Here is a 25,135-nt window from a genome sequence, read left to right as displayed (position 1 = left end):
CTGTGCATTACCCAAAGTGGCCACACAGTGTCACTATTACTCCACGAAGGAAATGCTCTGTGCATTAACCCACATGGCCACATAGTGTCACTGTTGCTCCAGGAAGGAAATACTCTGTTCATTACCCCATGCTTCCACCCAGTTTCACTGTTACGCCGTGAAGGACATGCGCTTTTTATTATCTCACGTGGCCACTTCGTGTCACTGATGCTCCATGAGGGAAATGCTCTCTGCATTACCTTGCATGGCCACACAGTGTCACTATTGTTTAGTGAAGTAAATGCTCTGTGCATTACCCCACGTGGCCACCCAGTGTCACTGTTGCTCCATGAAGGAAATGCTGTGTGCATTACCCTAAGTGACCAGACAGTGTCACTATTACTCCATGAGAGAAATGCTCTCTGCATTACCGGGCATGGCCACCGAGTGTCACTGTTGCTCCATAAGGGAAATGCTTTATGCATTACCTCATGTGGCCACACAGTGTCACTCTTCATCCATGAAGGAAAAGCTCTGTATATTACCCTAAGTGGCCACACAGTGCCACTATTACTCTATGTGGGAAATGGTCTGTACATTACCCTGCGTTGCCATCCAGTGTCACTCGCTTCATGAAAGAACTACTCTGTGCATTATCCCAAGTGGCCACACAGTGTCACTATTACTCCATGAGGGAAATACTCTGTTCATTAGGCCTAATGGCCACATAGTATCACTGTTGCTCCATGAAGGAAATGCTCTGTGCATTACCCAAAGTGGCCACACAGTGTCACTATTACTCCACGAAGGAAATGCTCTGTGCATTAACCCACATGGCCACATAGTGTCACTGTTGCTCCAGGAAGGAAATACTCTGTTCATTACCCCATGCTTCCACCCAGTTTCACTGTTACGCCGTGAAGGACATGCTCTTTTTATTATCTCACGTGGCCACTTCGTGTCACTGATGCTCCATGAGGGAAATGCTCTCTGCATTACCTTGCATGGCCACACAGTGTCACTATTGTTTAGTGAAGTAAATGCTCTGTGCATTACCCCGTGTGGCCACCCAGTGTCACTGTTGCTCCATGAAGGAAATGCTGTGTGCATTACCCTAAGTGACCAGACAGTGTCACTATTACTCCATGAGAGAAATGCTCTCTGCATTACCGGGCATGGCCACCGAGTGTCACTGTTGCTCCATAAGGGAAATGCTTTATGCATTACCTCATGTGGCCACACAGTGTCACTCTTCATCCATGAAGGAAAAGCTCTGTATATTACCCTAAGTGGCCATACAGTGCCACTATTACTCCATGTGGGAAATGGTCTGTACATTACCCTGCGTTGCCATCCAGTGTCACTCGCTTCATGAAAGAACTACTCTGTGCATTATCCCAAGTGGCCACACAGTGTCACTATTACTCCATGAGGGAAATACTCTGTTCATTAGGCCTAATGGCTGCATAGTATCACTGTTGCTCCATGAAGGAAATGCTCTGTGCATTACCCAAAGTGGCCACACAGTGTCACTATTACTCCACGAAGGAAATGCTCTGTGCATTAACCCACATGGCCACATAGTGTCACTGTTGCTCCAGGAAGGAAATACTCTGTTCATTACCCCATGCTTCCACCCAGTTTCACTGTTACGCCGTGAAGGACATGCTCTTTTTATTATCTCACGTGGCCACTTCGTGTCACTGATGCTCCATGAGGGAAATGCTCTCTGCATTACCTTGCATGGCCACACAGTGTCACTATTGTTTAGTGAAGTAAATGCTCTGTGCATTACCCCGTGTGGCCACCCAGTGTCACTGTTGCTCCATGAGGGAAATGCTCTCTGCATTACCCCGTGTTGCCACACAGTGTCACTATTACTCCATGCAGGAAATGCTCTGTGTATTACCCTGCGTGGCCACACAGTGTCACTGTTGCTCCATGAAGGAAATGCTCTGTGCATTACACCGTGTGACCACTATGTTTCACTGTTGTGCCACGAGGGAAATGCTCTCTGCATTATCACACATGGCCACTCAGTGTCACTGTTGCTCCATGAAGGAAATTCTTTGTGCATTACCCTACATGGCCACCCAGTGTCACTGTTGCTCCATGAAGGAAATCTGTGCATTACCCCATGTGACCACCCAGTGTCACTATTACTCCCTGAGGGAAATGCTCTGTGCATTACCCCACATGGCCACCCAGTTTCACTGCTGCTCCATGAAGGAAATCCTCTGTGCATTACCCCGGATTGCACCCAGTGTCACTGTTGCTTCATGAGAGAAATTCTCTGTGCAATACCCCAAGTGGTCACACTGTGTCACTGTTGCTACTTAAAGAAATACTGTCTGCATTATACTGTATAACCTGACAGTATCACTGTTTCTCCATGAAGGAAGTGCTTTGTGCATTATGCTGCGTAGCCACCCAGTACCACTGTTGATCCATGGAGGAAATCCTGTGTGCCTTACCCCACGTGGCCACCCAGTGTCACTGTTGCTTCATTAGGGAAATGCTCTGTGCATTACCCTATGTGGCCACACAGTGTCACTATTATTCCATGAAGGAAATGCTCTCTGCATTACCGTGCATGGCCGCTGAGTGTCACTGTTGCTCCATGAGGGACATTATTTGTGCGTTACACGGCGTGGCCACCCAACGTGACTCTTGATCTATGAGGGAAATGCTCTGTACATTACTCCAAGTCGCCACACAGTGCCACTATTACTCCATGTGGGAAATGTTCTGTTCATTACCCTGCGTTGCCATCCAGTGTCACTCTTGCTTCATGAGAGAACTGCTCTGTGCATTGCCCAAGTGGCCACACAGTGTCACTCTTGCTCCTTAAAGAAATACTCTCTGCATTATGCAGCATGGCAACACAGTGTCTCTGTTGCTCCATGAAGGAAATGCTCTTTGTATTACCCTGCGTGGCCACACAGTGTCACTGCTGATCCTTGAAGGAAATCCTCTGTGCATTATCCTGCATTACCACCCAGTATCACTGTTGCTCCATGAGGGAAATGCTCTGTGCATTACCCCAAGTGGCCACACAGTGTCACTGTTGTTTAGTGAAGTAAGTGCTCTGTGCATTTCCCCATGTGGCCACACAGAGTCGCTGTTGCTCCATGAGGAAAACGCTCTCTGCATTACCTTGCATGGCCACACAGTGTCACTATTGTTTAGTGAAGTAAATGCTCTGTGTATTACCCTACGTGGCCACCCAGTGTCATTGTTGCTCCATGAGGGAAATGCTCTCTGCATTACCCCATGTGGCCACACAGTGTCACTATTACTCCATGCAGGAAATGCTCTGTGTATTACCCTGCGTGGCCACACAGTGTCACTGTTGCTCCATGAAGGAAATCCTCTGTGCATTACCCCGTCTGACCACTATGTTTCACTGTTGTATCATGAGGGAAATGCTCTGTGCATTACCCGATGTGGCCACCCAGCGTCACTGTTGCTCAATGAAGGAAATGCTGTGTGCCTTTCTCCACGTGGCCATCCAGTGTCTCTGTTGATCCATGAGGGAAATGCTGTCTGCATTACCACACATGGCCACCCAGTTTCACTGCTGCTCCATAAAGGAAATCCTCTGTGCATTATCTTGCATTGCACCCAGTGTCACTGTTGCTTCATGAGAGAAATTCTCTGTGCATTACCCCAAATGGTCGCACCGTGTCACTGTTGCTCCTTAAAGAAATACTGTCTGCATTATACTGCATAGCCACACAGTATCTCTGTTTCTCCATGAAGGAAGTGCTCTGTGCATAATGCTGCGTAGCCACCCAGTGTCACTGTTCATCCATGGAGGAAATCCTGTGTGCATTACCCCATGTGGCCACCCAGTGTCACTGTTCCTCCATGAAAAATTCCTCTGTGCATCACCCTGCATTGCACCCAGTGTCAGTGTTGCTTCATGGGAGAAATTCTCTGTGCATTACCCCAGGCGGTGGCACCGTGTCACTATTACTCCATGAAAGAAATGCTGTGTGCATTACCCGGCGTGGCCACACAGTGTCACTGTTGCTCCATGAAGGAATGCTCTGTTTATTACCCCATGTTTCTACCCAGTGTCACTGTTGCGCCGTAAAGGGCATGCTCTGTTTATTATGTCGCGTGGCCACTCCGTGTTACTGTTGCGCCGTGAAAGACATGCTCTCTGCATTACCCCATGTGGCCACACAGAGTCACTGTTGCTCCATGAGGAAAACGCTCTCTGCCTTACCTTGCATGGCCACACAGTGTCACTGTTGTTTAGTGAAGGAAATGCTCTGTGCATTACCCTACGTGGCCACCCAGTGTCACTGTTGCTCCATGAGGAAAATACCCTGTGTATTTCCCCAGCTGGCTGCATAGCGTTACTCTTCTCCATGAGGGAAATGCTCACTGCATTACCGCACATGGCCACCAAATGTCACTGTTGCTCCATGAAGGAAATGCTCTCTGCATTACTGCGCATGGCCATCGAGTGTCACTATTGCTCCATGAATGAAATCGTCTGTACTTTATCCCAAGTGGCCACACAGTGTCACTATTACTACATGAGGGAAATGCTCAGTTCATTAGGCCTAATGGCCATACAGTGTCACTGTTGCTCCTTAAAGAAATACTCTCTGCATTATGCAGCATGGCCACACGGTGTCACTGTTGCTCCATGAAGGAAATGCTCTTTTCATTACCCTGTGTGGCCACACAGTGTCACTGCTGGTCCATGAAGGAAATCCTCTGTGCATTACCCTGCATTGCCACACAGTGTCACTGTTGCTTCATGAGAGAATGCTCTGTGCATTACCTCAAGTGGCCACACGGTGTCACTATTACTCCATAAAGGAAATGCTCTGTGTATTGCCCCGCGTGGGCACCCAGTGTCTCTGTTGCTCCGAGAAGGAAATGCTCGGTGCATTACCACGTGTGGCCACTCTGTGTCACTGTTGCTCCATGAGGGAAATGCTCTGTGCCTTACCCCATGTGGTCACCGAGAGTCACTGTTGCTCCATGAGGAAAATGCTGTGTGCATTACCTGGTGTGGCCACACAATGTCACTTTTGTTCAATGAAGGAAATGCTCTGTGCATTTCCCTGCGTGGCCACCCAGTGTCACTGTTGCTCCATGAATGAAATCGTCTGTGCGTTACCCCAAGTGGCCACACAGTGTCACTGTTGGTCAATGAAGGAAATTCTTTGTGCTTTACCCCGCGTGGCCACACAGTGTCACTGTTGCTTCATGAAGGAAATGCTCTGTGCATTTCTGGCATGGCCACACAATGTCACTGTTTCTCCATGAAGGAAATGCTCTCTGCATTACCGCGCATGCAACCGAGTGTCACTGTTGCTCCATAAGAAAAATGCTCTGTGCATTACCCCTCATGGCCATACAGTGTCACTGTTGCTCCATGAGGAAAATGCTCTGTGCATTACCTGGCGTAGTCACACGGTGTCACTGTTTTTCCATGAAGGAAATGCTCTGTTCATATCCGCACGTGGCCACCTAGTGTCACAATTACTCCATGAGGGAAATGCTCTGTGCATTACCTGCATAGCCACACAGTGTTACTGTTGCTTGATGAAGGAAATCCTCTGTGCATTATCCAAAGAGGCCACACAGTGCCACTATTACTCCATGTGGGAAATGCTCTGTGCCTTAGCCCTAATGGCCATACAGTGTCACTGTTGCTCCTTAAAGAAATACTCTCTACATTATGCTGCATGACTACCCAGTGTCACTGTTGCTTCATGAAGGAAATCCTCTGTGCCTTACCCTGTGTTGCCACCCAGTGTCACTGTTGCTTCATGAGAGAAATACTATGTGCATTACCCCAAGTGGCCACACAGTGTCACTATTACTCCATGAAGGAAATGTTCTGTGCATTACCCCGTGTGGCCACCCATTGTCACTGTTGCTACATGAGGGAAATGCTCTGTGCATTAACCCAAGTGGCCACACTGTGTCACTGTCCCTTGATGAGGGAAATGATTTGTTCATTACCTGGTGTGACAAAGTCGGACAGTCCTTAATGTTTCCTCTGACGTCTTTGTTTGTGCCTCAGTTTCCCTTATGCATTTCTTAGGTATCTAGGGGGTGAGAGTGTTGCAGAACAAAGGACCAGTGCCCTTAAATGGCGGGCATTCTATCTCCTTGCAACTAATGGCCGAGGCCATTCCCCCCTGCAAGGAGATAGCTAATGGTGTTGGAGAACAAAGGAATCAGGTGACCTCCTGGCCCAGGAAAGGAACAAAGCCCAGAGAAGGAGGGGCTGGAGGTGAATCAATTTGGAGCTGGCAGGGGACTTTGAGTGAAGTGCAGACGTGGGTGTCTGGCTCGCCATCCCCAGGATGGACATGGCTGAGGGGTCCTGTTCTCTGTACCTACAAGCTCTGCTTTAGACCACATTCCTGTCATCTAATAAACCTCTGTTTTACTGGCTGGCTAAGAGCCACGTCTGACTGTGAAGTGGGGGGCGCAGGACCCTCTGGCTTCCCCAGAACCCCAACAGGGTGGACTCGCTGTGGGAAACACACAGAGGGGCAGAGGATGCTGAATGGTCCAAGGTCAGATCCAAGAAGGTGGAAGCCATTTGAACTTCTTGCCCTGCTCACAAGGAGGAAACATCACTAGAGTCCTGACAGGCTTTGTAGGGAGCAGTTCCAGAGCATCACTCAGGAACTCCATGACACCTGGATTGGCCATCTGGTTTCACTCTTGCTCCAGGAGGGAAATACTTAGTGAAACCAGGTGGCCACTCCAGGTAATGTACACAGCATCTCCTTCAATGCATTCCAGCCTGCCCCTCACTGGGACCCAATCAACCTCCTCCAACTTGCTCCTGCGTCTCCAGGCTTGCCAGCACTCCGCTCACCCCACCCAAGCTGCCCCCTGTACGTGGACTTTCCCTTGGCCCTCCCAATCCACCCCATCTGTTCCACAACTCAGGGTACCCGAACATCCTCCTGGACACCCCGTCCCTACACCCCAACCCCAATTGGCTCCATCCTATTTCTCCATTGCTGGGCCCCACTTTCCCAGCATTGCACTCCCCCACACCATCCACAGCCTGCCAGGTTTCCCTCTTCAATACCTGTTCCCCTTCTCAGCCACACCGGGGCCTTTCAACCCACCTCCACCCTGCCTTTACTCTCTTCTGAATTCCACATTCCCTCAGTACACCTTGGGAACCCTACACCCCTCTACCTCACTGTGCAGCCCCCACCCCCATATATCCCAGGCAGTCATTAAGACGACTAAGCCACTGATGCCTACTGAACTTATCCATAGATCAGCCCCATAGATTCTCTCTCTCCTCTCCTCATGCCGTCTCCCTTCGTAGGACAAGGGCAGGTGTGGTAGGTGTGCATCCCCACAGGCTAGGTCTCGGGAGCCATGGAGAAGTAGGAGGGGATGAAAATCATGCAGGGCAGTGGGTGCGAGAGTGGAGCACTGACTGTCGGTATTAACTTGGTCTCTGTTCATTGAGGGAGGCCGATGTAGATAGGATGGAAGAGGAAGGCAGGGATGAGGGCAAGAGCTCTGTGTAGTGATGGCTCATGCTTGGCTTTTGCAGCTGCTCTGACAGAGGAATTGTTGTTCTGGAGCCCTAGCCAGAGGAGAAGCTGGTAGAAGTGGATCTGAGCAGCCTGGACATCCTCCCAAGCAGATATGAACAGTCCTCAGCTTTCTGCCTCCCTCATAACTACACTTCACGATTTTTAGCGGTGTGGTTTAAGCATAAGATAAATGCATAGTAGAGGCTGAGTACAGACAGCTGCTTCCCTTTAGGTGATGCTTGGTTTCTCATAAAAGTTTTCCTCCTTGTTCTGGGTATGGGAGGAGAATTTCCCTATTTTGGGAGCAGCTGTGGGATTACGACCTGAGAAAGAGACAATAATCTCCTCTGTACAGTGACTGTTTTGGGTGCAGGTGCAGGTGCAACAGGCTCCTTAACATCAGAATGTAAGAATGGCAATACTGGGTCAGACCAAAGGTCCATCTAGCCCAGTATCCTGTCTTCCGACTGGGTAATACCAGGTTGAAGGACATAAATTCACACTGTGTAGAGGTCAAGCATAAGAGTTTATCAAACACAGTGCTGGCGGAATGCTACCTTGCTTATTAGTCTTAGAGACACTGTCAATTAATTGATTACAATAGAATATATAGATTTTCCATGGGCGGGGGAAAGTGACGGGGGAGGCAGCTCCTCCCCCCGGGATAGGTTTTGCAGCAAGTCAAGATAAAGGTCTAGAGAACATGACCTATGGAGGAAGGCTGAAAGAATTGGGTTTGTTTAGTTTGGAAAAGAGAAGACAGAGGGGACATGATAGCAGTTTTCAGGTATCTCAAAGGGTGTCACAAGGAGGAGGGAGAAAACTTGTTCATCTTAGCCCCTAAGGATAGAGCAAGAAGCAATGGGCTTAAACTGCAGCAAGGGAGGTTTAGGTTGGACATTAGGAAAAAGTTCCTAACTGTCAGGGTGGTTAAACATTGGAATAAACTGCCTAGGGAGGTTGTGGAATCTCCATCTCTGGAATTATTTAAGAGTAGGTTAGATAAATGTCTATCAGGGAGGGTCTAGACCAGGAGCAGGCAACCTACGGCACAGGTGCCAAAGGCGGCATGTGAACTGATTTTCAGTGGCACTCACACTGCCTAGGTCCTGGCCAACAATCCAGGGGGCTCTGCATTTTAATTTAATTTTAAATGAAGCTTTTTAAACATTTTAAAAACCTTATTTACTTTATATACAACAATAGTTCAGTTATATATTACAGACTTATAGAATGAGACCTTCTAAAAATGTTATCATGTATTACTGGGATGCAAAACCTAAAATTAGAGCAAATAAATGAAGACTCGGCACACCACTTCTGAAAGGTTGCTGACCACTGGTCTAGACAGTATTTGGTCCTGCCATGAGGGTAGGGGACTGGACTCGATGACCTCTCAAGGTTCCTTCTAGTGATGGGACACCTGCACCCCAATCCTTCTCAGGCAAAAATCATCTACTCTCCCCTATCCCTTGCATCCCTCCTGCTCCTGCCCAGTCCCATGTCCCCTGAGCGGGTCCTCAGACAAGCTGTCCCCACTTCAACTCAGATGGGCTTAGCCACAACCTGACACCTCAGAACTGCCAGAAGCCTGGAATACCTCCGCTTATCCCCCATCTCCCACCTTCCCCCCGCCAATTCCTCTCAGCCTCAATCTTCCTGGAGACCCACCCCTGTATGACCCCCCCGACCCTCGGCTCCCAGCCCCCATTATTGCCATGTGCCCAGCTACGCCCTGCTGGGGGGAGGGGGGGCGGAGAGAAGGAAGGAAGCAGAAGTTTCTGGGAGTTGTTGTGTGCTCCGGCCTACAACTCCCATCAGCCACCGCGGATCCAGCGGCACCGTGGGAGAGGCGGGGTCTGGTGCTGGCTTCTCGCAGCGGCCAGGGCGGGGCCCGGCGCCTTTGGTTTGGGTGGGCGGTGCTTTTGGCGGTACAGCGTCTGTTTGCGGAGCGGGGCCGGAAACGGAAGGTGGGAGAGGAAGTGATATAACCGGTGTGGACGTCAACCGCGGTAACCAGGGAATTAGTTTTGTTCTGTGCCAGTTGCATCCTGGGAGTTGTAGTTTTCAAAGTGTTGCCGCCTCGGGCATGTTTGGTACCGGCACGCCCAGCCTGCCATGGGCCGCCCTCGTCCCCCCGCATCTCCCAGCCCGCACGGACCCACGTTCCCCTGCACCCTCAGCGCGACGCGACCTTCCCCAACCCCCCCACACCTCGGCCCCCAACCCACCACGCGCCCCTGTCCCCCCTGCACCTCCCGTCTGCTGTGACCTTCCCCGGGCCGCCCCACAGCCTTCCGCAGCCCACCCCGCGCACCCCTAGGGCGCCGCGACGTTCCCCAACTGCCCCCCCATACACCGAGCCCACCACAACCTTCCTTATCCCCCCACACCCAACCTTCCCCAACCCGCATGCCCAGTCCCCAACCCCCCCCAACCTACAACCTTCTCCAACCCGCACCCCCATTCTTTTAGCCCAAACCAACCCGCCCCCGTCTATTTCTCCATCCTTTGGGCACCTCAATCCTCCTTTCTTGTCCCTCCAACACCTCCCAGGCCACCCCAACTTGCACCCCATCCCTACCTTTCCTCCATCTATGCCTCTTCCCATAGCAACCCCTCAGCCCCCATCTCTTACCAACACCCTCCAGCCTGCAACAACCTTCCCCAACCCACAAGCCCTGTATCCCTCAGTTCATTCCTCCACTCATGGGACTCCATAGCCACAGTCTATCTCCAACATCCTCCCAGCTCACAACAACCTGTGCCTCTATCCATGCCTCCCTCCCAACACAACCTGCACCCCACTCTGTCCCTAGATATGTGGGCCCCCAGTGCCCTTTTGTCCTTTCTCCAACATGCATCCCTATCCCTACCTTACTCCCCCCCTCCCTCCATCCATCCATGGGGCCCCTCAGCCCTTCTCTCTCCTTCCTCCACAACACAAACCCTTCATAGGACATGGGCAGGGATGCTAGGTGTACATCCCCACAGGCCAGGTCTCAGGAGCCATGGAGAAGTAGGAGTGGACGAAAAACATGCGGAGTAGTGGATGGTAAAGTGGAGTGGTGACTGGGATCAGTCTCTGTTCATCGAGTGGGACTGGAGAGGGAGGCAGGAATGAGGGCAAGATTAAAGGCACCAATAGAGCTCTGTATAATGATAGTTCTTGTTTGGCTTTATTAGTTTGCAGAGGAATCGTCCAGGAGCTCTAGCCAGATAAGAATATGGCAGAAATGGACCTGAGCAGCCTGGACATCCTTCTAAGGATACATAAACAGTCCTCATGTTTCTGCCTTCTGCATCCCTGGCTGTGAGTCAGTGCTTTCGATTCCTCATCTATGCTCACTGTGGTACTCTTCAAAGGCCATGTGCTTCCTCGGGTGCGGGGCTCTGTTAGATTACGGCTAGGGTGGGGCCAGAGTCTGCTGTACAGAGTGATTATTTTGGGTGCAGTTGCAAGGAGTGCTTTTTAGTTGTAGTGCTCAAGGGCAAATGGGGGGGGGAAAGGTTCGGGGCGGAACCCTGCTGTGTGGGAGGGGTGAAAAGAATAGCCTAAGCGAAGTTGTCCACTGAGATAACTTTCTTTGTTTTTCCTCCTTGTGCCGGGTTTAGTACCAAGGGAAAAGAAATCAAACATCAGAGTTTACTCTCCTCATCGGATGGAAAGCGAGCGAGAGCAGTGAGCCCGCGAGCATTGTTGATGCAAGTGAAGAGCCGTCCGGTTGGCAGTTGCTACTGTCAGTGAGATACATGTCTGGTTTCGAGAGGGCTCTGCTCATGACCCGCCTGGCTCCAGATAGGGCCGCCCCATTGGCTGGGGCTGGGTTTGTGAGAAATGCTTCCTGACCAGCTGTGCTTACGAGAGAGACAAGATCCCCATTTTCAGGGGCTGCTCAGTTCTCTGGCCAGGAGTGGTGTGTCCTCCACAGCAGAAGGTTGCATCTAGGAGGTTGACTCCAGGTAGTGAATTGCTTTCCTTCCTCCCACCTCTCTCTCTTTCTCTCCCCGCCCCTCCACAGTGTGTTGGCCAACTTTCTCACTCTCTTCCCTCTCCTCTTCTCATGCCGTTTCCCTTCGTAAGACATGGGCAGGTGTGCTAGGTGTGCATTCCTACAGGCTAGGTCTCGGGATCCATGGAGAAGTAGAAGCTGACAATAAACATGCATAGCAGTGGCTGTTGGTGTTAACTCGGTCTCTGTTGATGGAGTGGGGCCGAGGTAGATGGGATTGGAGAGGGAGGCTGGGATGAGGGCACCAAGATTCGAAGCACCAATAGAGCTTTGTGTAGTGATGGCTCATGCTTGGGTTTGCAGCTGTGTTTCCAGAGGAATCTTCCAGGAGCCCTAGATCAAGGAGAAAGTGGCAGAAGTGGACATGAACAGACTAGACATCCTTCTAAGGACACATGAACAGTTCTCAGCTTTCTGACTCCCGCATAACTGGCTGTGAGTAAGCGGTCAGTGGTCTGAATTCCTCATCTGCGCTCACTGTAGTACTCTTCACAGGCCTTGTGCTTCCTCGTTGGGTGCAGGACTCTGTGAGATTACGTCTGGGGAGGGGCCAGAGTCTGCTGTGCAGAGTGATTATTTTGGGTGCTGTTGCAAGGGGTGCTTTTTGGTTGTAATGCTAAAGGTGTGATGGGGAGGGCGGAGCTCGGTCGTGTGGGTGAGACAAAAAGAAGAGCCTATGAGACGTTGCCTACTGAGATGGTAACATGCTTGTTTTTTCCCCGCTTGTGCCGGGTTTAGTACCAAGGAGAAAGAAGTCAAGTGTCACAGTCTACTGCCCTCGTGCAATGTAAAGTGAGCGAGAGCAGCGAGCCTGTGAGCACTGTTGATGCCAGGCAAGATCTGAGCAGATGCCACTCTCAATGAGATAAGTGTCTGTCATAACTCTCCTACTCAGATCTGAACCTTAGAGTTCAGAACATGAGAAGCTAGCATGAAACCTCCAAACTTAATTACCAGCTTGGATCTGATATCGCTGCCACCAGCCAGAATTCCAGTGTCTGGCTCACTCTGGTCTCCCCAAAACCTTCCCTGGGGAACCCCCAAGACTCAGATGCCCTGAGTCTCACCACAAAGGGAAATAACCCACTTCCCTTCCCCCTCTTTACCTCCTCCCAGATTTCCCCACCCTGGGTACTCTAGGAATTCCCTGCTTCAAGTCCTTGAAACACAAGTACCGAGAGATCAATCTCTCTCTCCCCTCACCGAGAGGGTATGCAAAGTCAGGCTTAGTAAATCTAACACAAAGAGATTCTCTCTTCCCCGCTGTCTTCTTCCTCCCACCAATTCCCTGGTGAGCTGCAGACACAATCCCCTTGACCCCCACTAAAAAAAAAAATCCACAGGTCTTAAAAAGAAAGCTTTATATAAAAAGGAAGAAAAAGACATAAAATGGTCTCTGTATCAAGGTAACAATATACAGGGTCAATTGCTTAAAAGAAAAAAATGAATAAATAGCCTTATCCAAACAGAATACAATTTAACACATTCCAGCAACTACACACATGTAAATGCAAAAAAACAATATAAACCTATTGTCTTACTATCTTTGTACTTACAACTTGGAAACAGAAGATTAGAAAGCCTGGAGATAGAAAGATCACTCTCAGAGCCCAGAAAGAGAAGAGACCAAGAACAAAGGACTCACACCCAAAACTTCCCTCTACCCAGATTTGAAAAAGTCTTGTTTCCTGATTGGTCCTCTGGTCAGGTGTTTGGTTCCCTTTGTTAACCCTTCGCAGGTAAAAGAACATTAACCCTTAGCTATCTGTTTATGACAGTGTCTTGTTTGGTGATCGCTGTGCTTGTGGCCCACCTCGGTCCTGCTGGGGCCGCCCTATTGGCTGGGGTTGGGTTTGTAAGAAATGCTTCCTGACCAGCTGTGCTTACGAGAGAGACAAGGTCCCCGTTTTCAGGGGCTGCTCATTTCTCTGGCCCAGAGCAGTGTGTCCTCCACAGCAGAAGGTTGCATCTAGGAGGATGACTCCAGGTGGTGAGTTGCTTGCCTTCCTCCCTCCTTTTTCTCTCTCTCTTTTCTCTTCTCTAGTACGTTGGCCAACACACACCCTCTATCTCTCTGTGTCTGTCCTTGCCTTTCCTTGTGCTGTCTCCCTTTGTAAGACACGGGCAGGCATGCTAGGTTTGCATCCCCAGAGGCCAGATCTCGGGAGCCATGGAGAGGTAGGAGCGGATGAAAAGCATGCGGGGCAGCGGACGCTAAAGTGGAGCTGTGACTGTCTGTGTTTATTCAGTCTCCATTCGTCGAGTGGGGCTGATGTAGATGGGACTGGAGCGGGAGGCTGGGATGAGGGCAAGATTCAACGCACCGGTAGATCTCTGTGTAGTGATCGTTCTTGCTTGGCTTTATTAGTTTGCAGAGGAATCGTCCAGGAGCCCAACCGGACAAGAATATGGCAGAAGTGGACCTGAGCAGCCTGGACATCCTTCTAAGGAGACACGAATAGTCCTCATGTTTCCGCTTTCTGCATCACGGGCTATGAGTAAGAGGTCAGTGCTTTGAATTCCTGATCTGTAGTCGCTGTAGTTTTCTTCACAGGCCATGTCCTTCCTCGTTGGGTACGAGGCTCCGGGATTAAGGCTGGAGAAGGCACAAGAGTCTCTGAGGAAAGTGAGTATTTTGGGTGCCGTTACAATGGGTGCCTTCTTGTTGCAGTTGTAACGTAGTAATGGGAGATGGGTTGAGGGCTGAGCGGTGGGATATGGGAGATGTGAAATGAAGAGGCTGGGTGACATTGCAGACAGAGATGCTAATTTGTTTTTGTTTTTCCCCAGTCTGCTGCATTTAGTACCAAGGAAAATGAAGTCGCGCATCAAAGTCTACTGCTCTGATGCGATGGAAAGCGAGCAAGAGCGTCGAGACTCTGACCATTGTTGATGCCACGCAAAAGCTGTCCATCTGGAAGCCGAGGAGATGCTGCTGTCAGCGAGATAAGTGTCTGGTTTGGGGAGGGCTCTGCTCACGCCCAACACGAGTCCAGGTAGGGAAGCCCAGTACGGTAAGGCTGGGTTTGTATGAAAAGGTTCCTGACTAACTGTGGTCACGAGGGAGAAAAGGTCCCTGTTTTCAGAGGTTGCTCATTTTTCTGGTCAGGAACAGTGTCTCCTGCACAGGGGGAGGTTGGATCCAGGAGGATGACTCAGGTGGTGAGTTGCTTGCTTTCCTCCCATTTGTCTCTCCCTTCTCTAGTGTGTTGGCCAACTTTCTCACTCTCTTCCCTCTCCTCTCCTCGTGTTGTCTCACTTCCTAAGACACGGGCAGACATGTTAGGTGTGCATCCCTACAGGCTAGGTCTCGGGATCCATGGAGTAGCGGGAGCTGACGAAAATCATGCGTAGCAGTGGCTGTTGGTATTAACTCTGTCTCTGTTGATGGAGTGGGGCTGAGGTAGATTGGGTTGGAGAGGGATGCCAGGTTGAGGGCAAGATTCGAAGCACCAGTAGAGCTTTGTGTAGTGATGGCTCATGCTTGGCTTTTGCAGCTGCTCTTCCAAAGCAATTTTCCAGGAGTCCTAGACTGAGGAGAAAGTGGCAGAAGTGGACATGAACAATCCTCAGCTTTCTGACTCCCGCACAACTGGCTGTGAGTAAGCAGTCAGTGGTCTGAATTCCTCATCTGTGCTCGCTGTAGTGCTCTTCTCAGGCCTTGTGCTTCCTCGTTGAGTGCGGGGCTCTGTCAGATTACGCTGGGGAGGGGCCAGAGTCTGCTGTGCAGAGTGATTATTTCGGGTGCCGTTGGAAGGGGTGCTTTTTAGTTGTTGTGCTAAAGGCGTAATGGGGGGGAGGGTTTGAGGCGGAGTACTGCCGCGTGGGAGAGGTGAATAAAATGTTTCCCACTCTGATGATAACTGTGATTAATGTGCATAAATATTTGTTAGGCCTCAACCTTCTGGAAATTGTGTGAAGCGAGTACAGATGAATCCTGCAAGAATAAGTGTAATCTAACTAGGAAGCTTTGTAGAGTAAAAAGGAAACTCTGTAAAGGTAGATACAGACCTGTGGTTACTATGCTCTGCAACCAAATACCTCTTGAATCTCATTTGAGCATTTTTGAGTCTAGAAAATTAAACACTATTAGCCCCATAGAAAAGAGATGACCTGAGCACAGGTGCACAGTTCATAAGATCAAGACAACTGCACATACCACATGGAAACATTTGGCCGCCTTCATTGGTTGATGTGTTTTGAAACATGGCCAGCAAATACTATATAAATAAGATGCAGAGGCGCAAGTGTGTGTGTGTGTGTGTGTGTGTGTGTGTGCGCGCGCGCGCGTTGGCCTAAAAGAGGTCACTCTTTGTCAGGCTCATATACACCCCTTGAACCAAAGGGACTTGCTCTTCACTGACTGACTATGCCTGGCAGTGCAGGAAATGGTCAACTGAAGGTAATGTATCTTTGGAAGAACTCAGGGTAAGTTTTTAAAGTGAAGAGGTCTGGTTATGCTCGTGCTGGTTAATCTTAAGTCTGTATTAATACTATAGTTTAGTTATATTAGTAAATTGTTGAAGTTGTTTAAAGATTGTAATAGTCAATAGTTGATCAATATATAATAACTGTATATGTTTTTGTGCCTTGCTGGGAATGGGTACAGTGCTGGTGAACCTAGTAGCTTTGCATGTCGCTGTGCCTGTCTTTTATATAAGTTACCATCATAAAAGTCAATAAGTGCTTATGAGTTGTTATACAAAGTTATAGGTAGGTTAAGGTTAGTAAAATATAGTTAGTCCATGTATTAATATTGCATATAGAATTGTATTTGTTGGGGTGGGTGCAGTACATGTAAGGTTACTAGGCAATCAGTAATAGTAGCATTGCATGCGCTTGTAACTATTTTCAATATTATTTACCTTTTATATGTGCACTTATAGGAATAGGCAGTTATTGCATAATATTACTTGTACTTGTGCTTGTCTCCAGTATAATTTGCCATTTGTATTAATCCTCACTCAGTGCTGGTCTTTAATTCTGTTTTTCTTATTCTATCTGTGTTGCCTTTATAGTCATAAGTCATTAAAAACCTTTCTGGAGGAATAATTAATTGCTTAGTTTCTGTTTTGCAGACACTATTCAGCCTCTTTACATCTGTGTTGGGTGGTGGGAAGTAGCAATCACCCAGAGCCCCACTAGGACCCTGACGTGAGCCCCCCTAGGGCTCTGACATCTGCCTCCTCCTTCCATTAATCTCCACAATAACTTTGTTTTTCCTTCTTATGCTGGGTTTAGTACCCAGGGAAAAGAAATCAAACATCAGTCTACTGCCCTCGTGCGATGTAAAGCGAGTGAGAGCAGTGAGCCCACGAGCATGGATGATGCACGTGAGGAGCCATCCAGTTGGCAGTGGAGCAGTTGCTGTGTCTGTGAGATGAGTGTCTGGTTTGGTGAGTGCTCTGCTCAGGGCCCCCCTGGCTCCAGGTAGGGTTGCCCCATTAGCTGGGCCTGGGTTTGTAAGAAATGGTTCTTGACCAGCCATGCTTACAAGACAGACAAGTCCCCATTTTCAGGGGATGCTCATTTCTCTGGCCAGGAGCGGTGTGTCTTCCGTAGCAGAAGTTTGCATCTAGGAGGATGACTCCAGGTGATGAGTTGCTTGCCTTCCTCCCACTTCTTTCTCTCTGTCTCTCGTTCTCTTTTCTAGTGCATTGGCCAGCTTTCTCACTCTCTTTCCTCTCCTCTCCTCTCCTCTCCTCGTGCCATCTCCCTTTGTAAGACACGGGTAGGCTAGCTAGGTGTGCATCCCCAGAGTCCAGGTCTTGGGAACATAGAGAAGTAGGAGCAGACGAAAAGCATGCGAGGCAGTGGGTGCTAAAGTGGAACTGTGACTATCTGCATTTACTTGGTCTCTGTTCATCGAGTGGGGCTGATGTAGACTGGACTGGAGAGGGCAGCAGGGATGAGGGCAAGATTTGCTTCCTCGTTGGGTACGGGGCTCTGTGAGATTACGGCTGGGGAGGGGCCAGAGTATGCTGTGCAGAGTGATAATTTTGGGTGCTGTTGTAAGGATTGCTTTTTGGTTGTAATGCTAATGGTGTAATGGAGAGTGTTGAGGGCGGAGAACTGCCGTGTCACCATTTGCTACACCCACAATTTCCCATCCCTGGATCAATGGGAGAGGGAGTTGTGACAGATGGCTTGGACTTTGTCAGAGTTTCAACCAGTGTTCCCTCTAATTTTTCCCACTCATGTGGAAGGAATTTTGTTATGTGCACCAATATGGAGGTGATGTCAGACATCACCTCCATATTGGTGCACATAACAAAATTCATGTGGCAGGGTGGGGCCAAGGGGTTCAGAGTGTGGGACGGGGCTCAGGGCTGGGGCAGAGTATTGGGGTGTGGGGGAGTGAGGGATACAGCTGGGGATGCAGGCTCTGGGGTGGGGCTGGGGATGAGGGACTCAGGGCTGGGGTGCAGGGGGTGAGGGCTCCATCTTGGGGTGTGGTCTCTGGGCTAGGGATGAGGGGTTTGTGGCCAGGCTGCCCTGGGACTACAGGAAGGGGGGGAGAGGACTCCCCGCAGCTCTCTCTCTCCGCAGCAGCACCTGGGCTGGGGGGAGAGGCACCTCTCCCTAACGCGGCAGCTCCAGGGCTGGGGCCACAGGATAGGTGCTTCTTCCCTGGCTGCAGCAGATCCGGGGCTGGGAGAGAGGCGTATCTCCCTGCTGCAGCCCTGAGTGCCTGTACAGTGCTTAATATGCTGCTGCGCAGCTTAGAGGGAACTTAGGTTCAGCTTGTGGGAAATCACTATCTTAAATGGTGACATTCATAAAATTTAGATTTTTCTAATTTAATGCACTTTTCATCTAAATTAGCAAAATCTTGTTTTACCTGTGTGTAAATTTTAAAAAGAGGTTCCACAGGAGCAATGGCCATCTGCCCCTCCTCTGGTCTAGAGGTAGAGATTCTGGCCCACCAGCAATTCTAGCACCAATGAAGTCATGTGATCATAAAAACAGACTTGATAATGTTTTGTTTTTAATAATGTATTAAATATGGTAAATGAGAGTCACAGTAAAACCCTAGGAAGTGTTATAAGAAGATATGAAGGGTTTCAGAGTAGTAGCTACGTTAGTTTGTTTCCGCAAAAAGAACAGGAGTACTTGTGGCACCTTAGAGACTAAGACATTTATTGTAGTATAAGCTTTCATGGGCTACAGCCCGCTTAATCGGATATGAAGGTTTCTTGAGAATTAAAGAATTAAAAGGTATGAAACTCCCTTTCCTGGAGGTGGCCAGTTCAGGCAAGTGGAACAGCTGAGCAAACCAATTAGTGAACACCTCTGTGCAGATGTGTCACTTGTATGTACACACCTGAATGGAGACTGTGAGTATTTAAAGAGCAGGGTGTATTGTGGGGGAGCGGGAAGGTGTCAGAAACTCATTATGTCATTTCAGAGAGGGAAGAGCAGCCTTGTCTAGACCTTCCCCACCCCCCAGCCTTCCTTTTGCCCCTGTTACTGTACGTGATCAGCTTGCTCCAGCACCCTCAACAGGAAAGTAACAGGTTCTACTGGGGAACGTTTTATAACGCTACAGCAGCTGGGGGGCTCTTGCTGTGGCCCAGGTATGATGTTCCAGGCTGCAATCCTGTCTAGTGCGGGGCTGTGTCACCTGACCTGCAATGGGGGGTGTACCTCACAAGACCGGCGCTAGGGGTTTGAGCGCCCTAGGCGCATGGTAATTTCGCCGCCCCACGCGCTGGTCTCACGGCTCCGGTGGAGCTGCCGCAGTCGTGGCTGCAGGCGGTTGGCTGCTCCGCAGCTCTGGTGGAGCTGCCGCAGTCGTGCCTGCGGGAGGTCCACTGGAGCCACGCGAGCAGCCGACCGTCCGCAGGCACGACTGCGGCAGCTCCACCGGAGCCGCCTGCCGCCCCCTCTGGCAAAACGCCGCCCACCAATAATCCTGGCGCCCTAGGCAATTGCCTAGGCCGCCTAAATGAAAGCGCCGGCCCTGGTGCCTCACCATGCTGCTCTGTTATAGCGCTGACTTGGGAGCTCACAAACAGCGTGTAAGTGTGCTGCTCCCCGTCTCATCCCTCAAGTGTCTGTGCATGGCTATGACTCTGATCCCAGAGCTTGTCAGCACTCACTAGTCACACTTTGCTTCCATCAGACCTGGGCTACCACATGCAGAGTGACCCCAACACACTCCCTGTCCTGAACTTTACGTCAAAAACGTGTTGTGCACTGTCCAGCCCTCTCTGGGACAGGCCAGATAGATTAGGTCTGTTGTACCTCTAGGAGGTCAATGTACAAAAATCTGCCACCTTGTGGATTATTCCATTTACAGTTCACAATACTGGATTAGTTTTGGTTCAAGAATAAACAAGTTTATTTAACTACATAGAGAGGTTTTAAGTGAACACAAGTAATAAGGCATTAAAGAAGAAATGGTTACAAGAAAAAATAAAGATTAAATGTTTTCTAAACTTAACAAACTAGGCTTGTGAAGTCCCTTCTTACAGGTTCCAGTAATTATTGCTGCCCAAACTCTCAGGCCAGAATCTGCTTCCAGGATCCAGCAGCTGTTTCTCTGGTCATAGGTGAAAGGAAGATGAGGAGGGAGAGAGAACTTGGATGTTTTGCCCTTCACTTTTATAGCTCAGTCACCCTTTGAAAAACATTTTCCTGAGTGTTCACGTTAGGTGAAGTTCTTTCTTGCTGAGAGCAAGGAGACATGGATTTTGGTGGAAGAAGGAGGCTTTGTGCTGTTTCTGTTCATCTGTGTATGCTGCTTCTTTCTTCCCCCGCTTGTCCTCTGTGGAATCTGTTTACAGCTGAAATGCAAATTGAGGCAAACACACATCCCTTTCTTTAGGACAGGTGTGCTTGACCAGTTCCACCTAATCAGGCTACGTGAATTGGAACTTGTGCTTTTAATACCCTCTAGGTGGAATTTCATAACTTTACATAGACTGTAGCTACAGCCATTTTACCAAGATAGTACTGATCACTGAGTTTCAAATGCTTCCTCAGAGGCATATTTTGTCCAAAGATTGTTACAATAGTGTGTAGGGTGTGAATACAGGGGTGCATTTGGTCACAGCGGGCTGGGAATTATCCATTTGTGGAGGGCTCTCTAACCATACCCTTCCCTGGAAATTGCCAGACAATGAAGGGAAGGAGAGAATTCTTGCTCCAATTCCGAATTGCTGGAACTCCCAGGCTCGCTGGAATTTATCTGCTTCACCACAGCCCCTCGCTAGGTTCTCTAGGTGGTGTCTCATTGCTTCACATTAAAGCTGCTGCCCTTTGAGTCTTTATGTTCTAGGGTGTTTGTTGTCATGAGTGATTGCACCGGCTTGGGCAGGTGCTGGGCAAGGTGAGGGTTATAAAGTTCTGATGAAGTAAATAAAATTACTCTGTGACAAACAGTGGCATTTGTCCCTTAAAGTGTGAAATAGCAACCAGGGGTCACTGCCCAAATGCGGGGGAGGGGGATGGATGGACACATATGGCACTGTCCCACCTGCGACACCCCAGCATATTGAGTCCCCAAATCCTTGTAGCTGCCATCACTCATTAACAGTGCCTCCTTCCACTCCTTACAGCAGTCCAGGCTGCAGAAAGTTGATGTGCGGGAGATCACAATATAGCCCATGGAGAGCCTGCAACAGAGCAACACCCTGGATAATGACTCCCTGGCCTCTCGTAGTCTCCCATGGGCTGGGGAGGATTCATCTTGGGGGAGGGTCTGTCTGCCCAAATGCAACCCAGAGGGAGGGTCTACACCTCCTATCAGGCTCAGTGAGATGCACTCTCTTGCCCCCCCGTGGTCTTCTATGAGTCATACAGGATCTGTCTGCCTCAGGCATGGTCCATGCCATGCTGAGGAGAGTTCATGCTGCCTGCCAGGCTCAAGGTGTCACTCCTCCCACATCTTCATGGGGAGTTTGGGGAGATTCTTGTTGCTGTAACGGGATCACAGAGCACGAGTGGCTGGTTGAGTATCTTCAGGGCTATGGGATCTGGACCCGAGAGTCATGGCTTTGGATTCAAGAGAAAAGGGGCTGAGACTAGAGATGCCCAGAGACGCACTGTCACCCTACAGCTCCAGTACTGCAGCACCCAAAAGTCTCACTCAGGTCTGGGCCTCATTGTGTTGGGCGCTGCATGGAAAATCGGAGAGAAACAGATGTCTGGAGATGGATAGATGAGCATCTCTGGCATACAGAGGAGAGATGGAGAGGGGTGTGGGGGGGGCATATGGAGGACAGATGGTGATGCTGCAGGCTGACAGGTTTGTGGGTTTGGCTGGTGGCTGATTGCCACAGCAGCTCCTGCCGCCATGTGCTGTGCTGTTTCTGATGCTGCTCTATCGCAGCCGGCACCAAGCAGAACCTGGCCACAGAGCACCACTACAGCCATGGCTACAGCAGGTGTCCTATATGCCTGAGCTGCTCAGGGACAAAAAAGCATGTGGGCTCCTGGCTGCTGAACAACCTGCCCCACATCTCACCCTCTCCTGTTCCCAGAGTAGTCTGCTCACAACAGAAACAAAGACCAGCCCCCAACTGGCCTGGCGCCCACTGCCCCTAATGTGGAAAGCCTGATGTCTGGTGGGGGAAACATCCCAGCATCTCAGCTGTAGTGTCAGGACTTACTATTACAAACGTCTCTCTGTCCCAGTTTCCAACCTGTTGTGGTTACTGACACCTACATGGCAAGTTTTTGCTGTCCTGCTGCAATTTGCTACCCCCACAATTCAGCGGGCCTGGGTCTAGGAGTAGCGATTTGTGACAGATGGGGTAGGTCTTGTTGCAATGTACTACTTCTGGGAAATCTCTATTTGAAATTGGGACACTCATGAAATTAGTTTTCTAACTGAATACATTTTTCTAAATTAGAAAACATTTGTGTTATTGATATCCAAATTTAATATAGAGATTTCATGGAGTAGGAAACTGACAGGGCAGACGCCATCCGTCACCCATTGCTACTCCTGGACCAGGGCTGAGGCAACCAAGGAACTCAGGCACCATTGAAGTTATATGATCACAAATAATAGCCTGACATTAAAAAACAAACAAAAAAAGTATTAAAATCTGTAATTTACTATGTCACAATAAAAACATAGGGGATGTTGTTATAATAATGACATTAATGCTTTTGAAAAGTCAGTAAAAGGAATTAAACTACATTTACAGGAAATTATGATACACAATGGTCAACTCAAGCAATTAGAACAGCAAAAAAGACAAACCCTGAGCTGTCACCTGCTAACCCTAATTCCAAACCCTAACTCCTGTTCCCCTAACCTTTGACCCTAGCCCACACCACAACCAACCCTGACCCCTCCCTTCACGCTAGGCAACCCAACCCTGCACCCTAACCCTTCAACTAACCCTGATCCCCGATCATCACCCTATTATATCATAACACCCACCCTGCCCATAATCCTAACCCCTTAACTCTAACCCACCTTTGAACCCAAACTCTTACACAACCTAATCCCTAAAGCTAATCCTAACCCTTGCATTAAGCACAACCCTCTAACCTGCCTCAAGAATCCAAACCCCTTGCCTCCGCATAATCCAAATCTCCCTCTCAACCCCTAACCCTTTCCAAATCTAATCCACACACTAAACTTAACTCCCCCTTACCCTCACCCTAATCCAACCCCTAGACCCTGACCCTGTAATCCCAACCCTCAACCCCCAATTTTCCCCCTCCGTGGATGGCACCGTACTCTTTCCAGTGGGGGGGCTGACTTAGGCTAGAGAGAAAATTGGGGGCCTGCACTCCCCCTTGCCACAAGGCCCCACCCATCTCTATGACTCTGCTTCCTGCTGCTCTTAAGTGCCAGCGCTGCCCCGCCCTCTGCATTGCCCTCCTCATGGCCAGGTGGTGGCTAGAGCCAGCCATTGGGGAGTGACTGATGTGCTGGCTGGTGCCAGGAGATGGGCAGCTGGGCTGCTCCTGTCATCTTCTCCTGCTGCTGCTCTTGGCTCCTGGGGCTGCGGCTGATCCTCAGCTTCCCGCCGCCTTTTGACTGCTTGCAGCCCCCAAGAGCTGCCCGAGTAGGGGAACTTGGCTCTGGCAGAGCCCTCAGGGAGCATCAACCACAGGCGGCAGGCCCAGGAGCCTGGGGCAGAGTGGGTCTGTTTGGGTTGCTGTGGGGCACCCTGAACCCACCGCATGCTCTGGGCTGCACATAGTTAAGTGGGGACTTCTGCACTGCTGCTGGTGGCAGCCCTGTGATCAGAGCTGGGTGGCCAGAGGGTGAACCAGGTTGGCTACTGAAAAGTGTCTCCCCCATTGAGGAGCAGTGACACCCGGCGGCCAGTCAAGGTACTGCACAGTGTGGTGTTGTCCATGGAGCAGCGGTGACACCAGGTGGCCAGTTGGGGTAATGCACAGACGGTGTTTCCGTTGCAGCGACAGTGACACCCGGTGGTCAATCAGGGTATTGCATAGAAGGTATTTCCCTTGGCACAGCAGTGACAGCCAGTGGCCAGTCGAGATAATGCACAGAATATCTCCCATGAAGCAGCAGCGACACCCGGTGGCTAGTCAGGGTAATGCAGAGAGTATGTTCCCCTTGGCGTAGCATTGACACCTGGTGGTCAGTTGGGGTAATGCACAGGTGGTGTTTCTATTGGAGCAGCAGTGACAGCCCGTGGCCAGTCCCGGTAATGCCTAGAGTATGTCTCCCTTGGAGCAGCAGTGGCACCCGGTGGTCAGTCAGGGTAATGCACTGAGCACATTTAGTTGGCGCAGCAGTGACATGCAGTGGGCACTTGGGGTAATGCACAAGGGTTCCCTTGTACTAGTAGTGACACCTAGTGACCAGTAGGGATGATGCACAGACAGGGGTTCTCTTAGAGGAGCAGTGACACCCGGTGGCCAGTGAGGGTAATGCACAGAGCATGCTTCCCTTGGCATAGCAGTGATACCTGGTGGCCAGTCAGGGTAATGCACAAAAGGCGTTTCCCTTGGCACAGCAGTGACAGCAGGTGACCAGTCAAGGTAATGCACCCATGAAGCAGCAGTGACATCCAGTTAAGAACATAAGAATGCATGATACGCCCACATCTCGAATACTGTGTACAGATGTGGTCTCCTCACTTCAAAAAAGATATTCTAGCACTAGAAAAGGTTCAGAAAAGGGCAACTAAAATGATTAGGGGGTTGGAGACGGTCCCATATGAGGAAATATTAAAGAGGCTAGGCCTCTTCAGCTTGGAAAAGAGGAGACTAAGGGGGGATATGATAGATGTATATAAAATCATGAGTGATGTGGAGAAAGTGGATAAGGAAAAGTTATTTACTTATTCCCATAATATACAAGAACTAGGGGTCACCAAATGAAATTAATAGGTAGCAGGATTAAAACAAATAAAAGGAAGTTCTTCTTCAAACAGCACACAGTCAACTTGTGGGACTCCTTACCTGAGGAGGTTGTGAAGGCTGGGATTATAACAATGTTTAAAAGGGAACTGGATAAATTCATGGTGGCTACATCCACAAATGGCTATTAGCCAGGAAGGGTAAAGAATGGTGTCCCTGGTCTCTGTTCATCAGAGAATGGAGATGGATGGCAGGAGAGAGATCACTTGATCATTGCCTGTTAGCATCACT

General features: G+C 49.7%; 1 long non-coding RNA gene across 4 annotated transcripts; it reads left to right on the top strand.

The window, feature by feature from the left end:
- Positions 1–9,962: 9,962 nt before the first annotated feature.
- Positions 9,963–21,963, top strand: LOC115639176. Of its 4 annotated transcripts, none has more exons than XR_003997622.1 (5): positions 9,963–10,842; positions 11,145–11,492; positions 13,911–14,047; positions 14,347–15,140; positions 21,879–21,963. It is a non-coding gene; the product is annotated as an uncharacterized LOC115639176 (long non-coding RNA). The 4 variants fall into 4 exon arrangements; XR_003997621.1 differs by lacking the exon at positions 21,879–21,963 and adding an exon at positions 15,862–16,222; XR_003997620.1 differs by lacking the exon at positions 21,879–21,963 and having other exon boundaries at positions 9,963–10,584; positions 10,716–10,842; positions 14,347–15,751.
- The last annotated feature ends 3,172 nt before the right edge of the window (positions 21,964–25,135 follow it).

This window comes from Gopherus evgoodei, chromosome 23 (genome assembly GCF_007399415.2).
Source record: "Gopherus evgoodei ecotype Sinaloan lineage chromosome 23, rGopEvg1_v1.p, whole genome shotgun sequence".
NCBI classification, from domain to species: Eukaryota; Metazoa; Chordata; order Testudines; family Testudinidae; genus Gopherus; species Gopherus evgoodei.
Note: the sequence above shows the minus strand (reverse complement) of the source record. Positions and strands in the feature narration are given on the sequence as shown.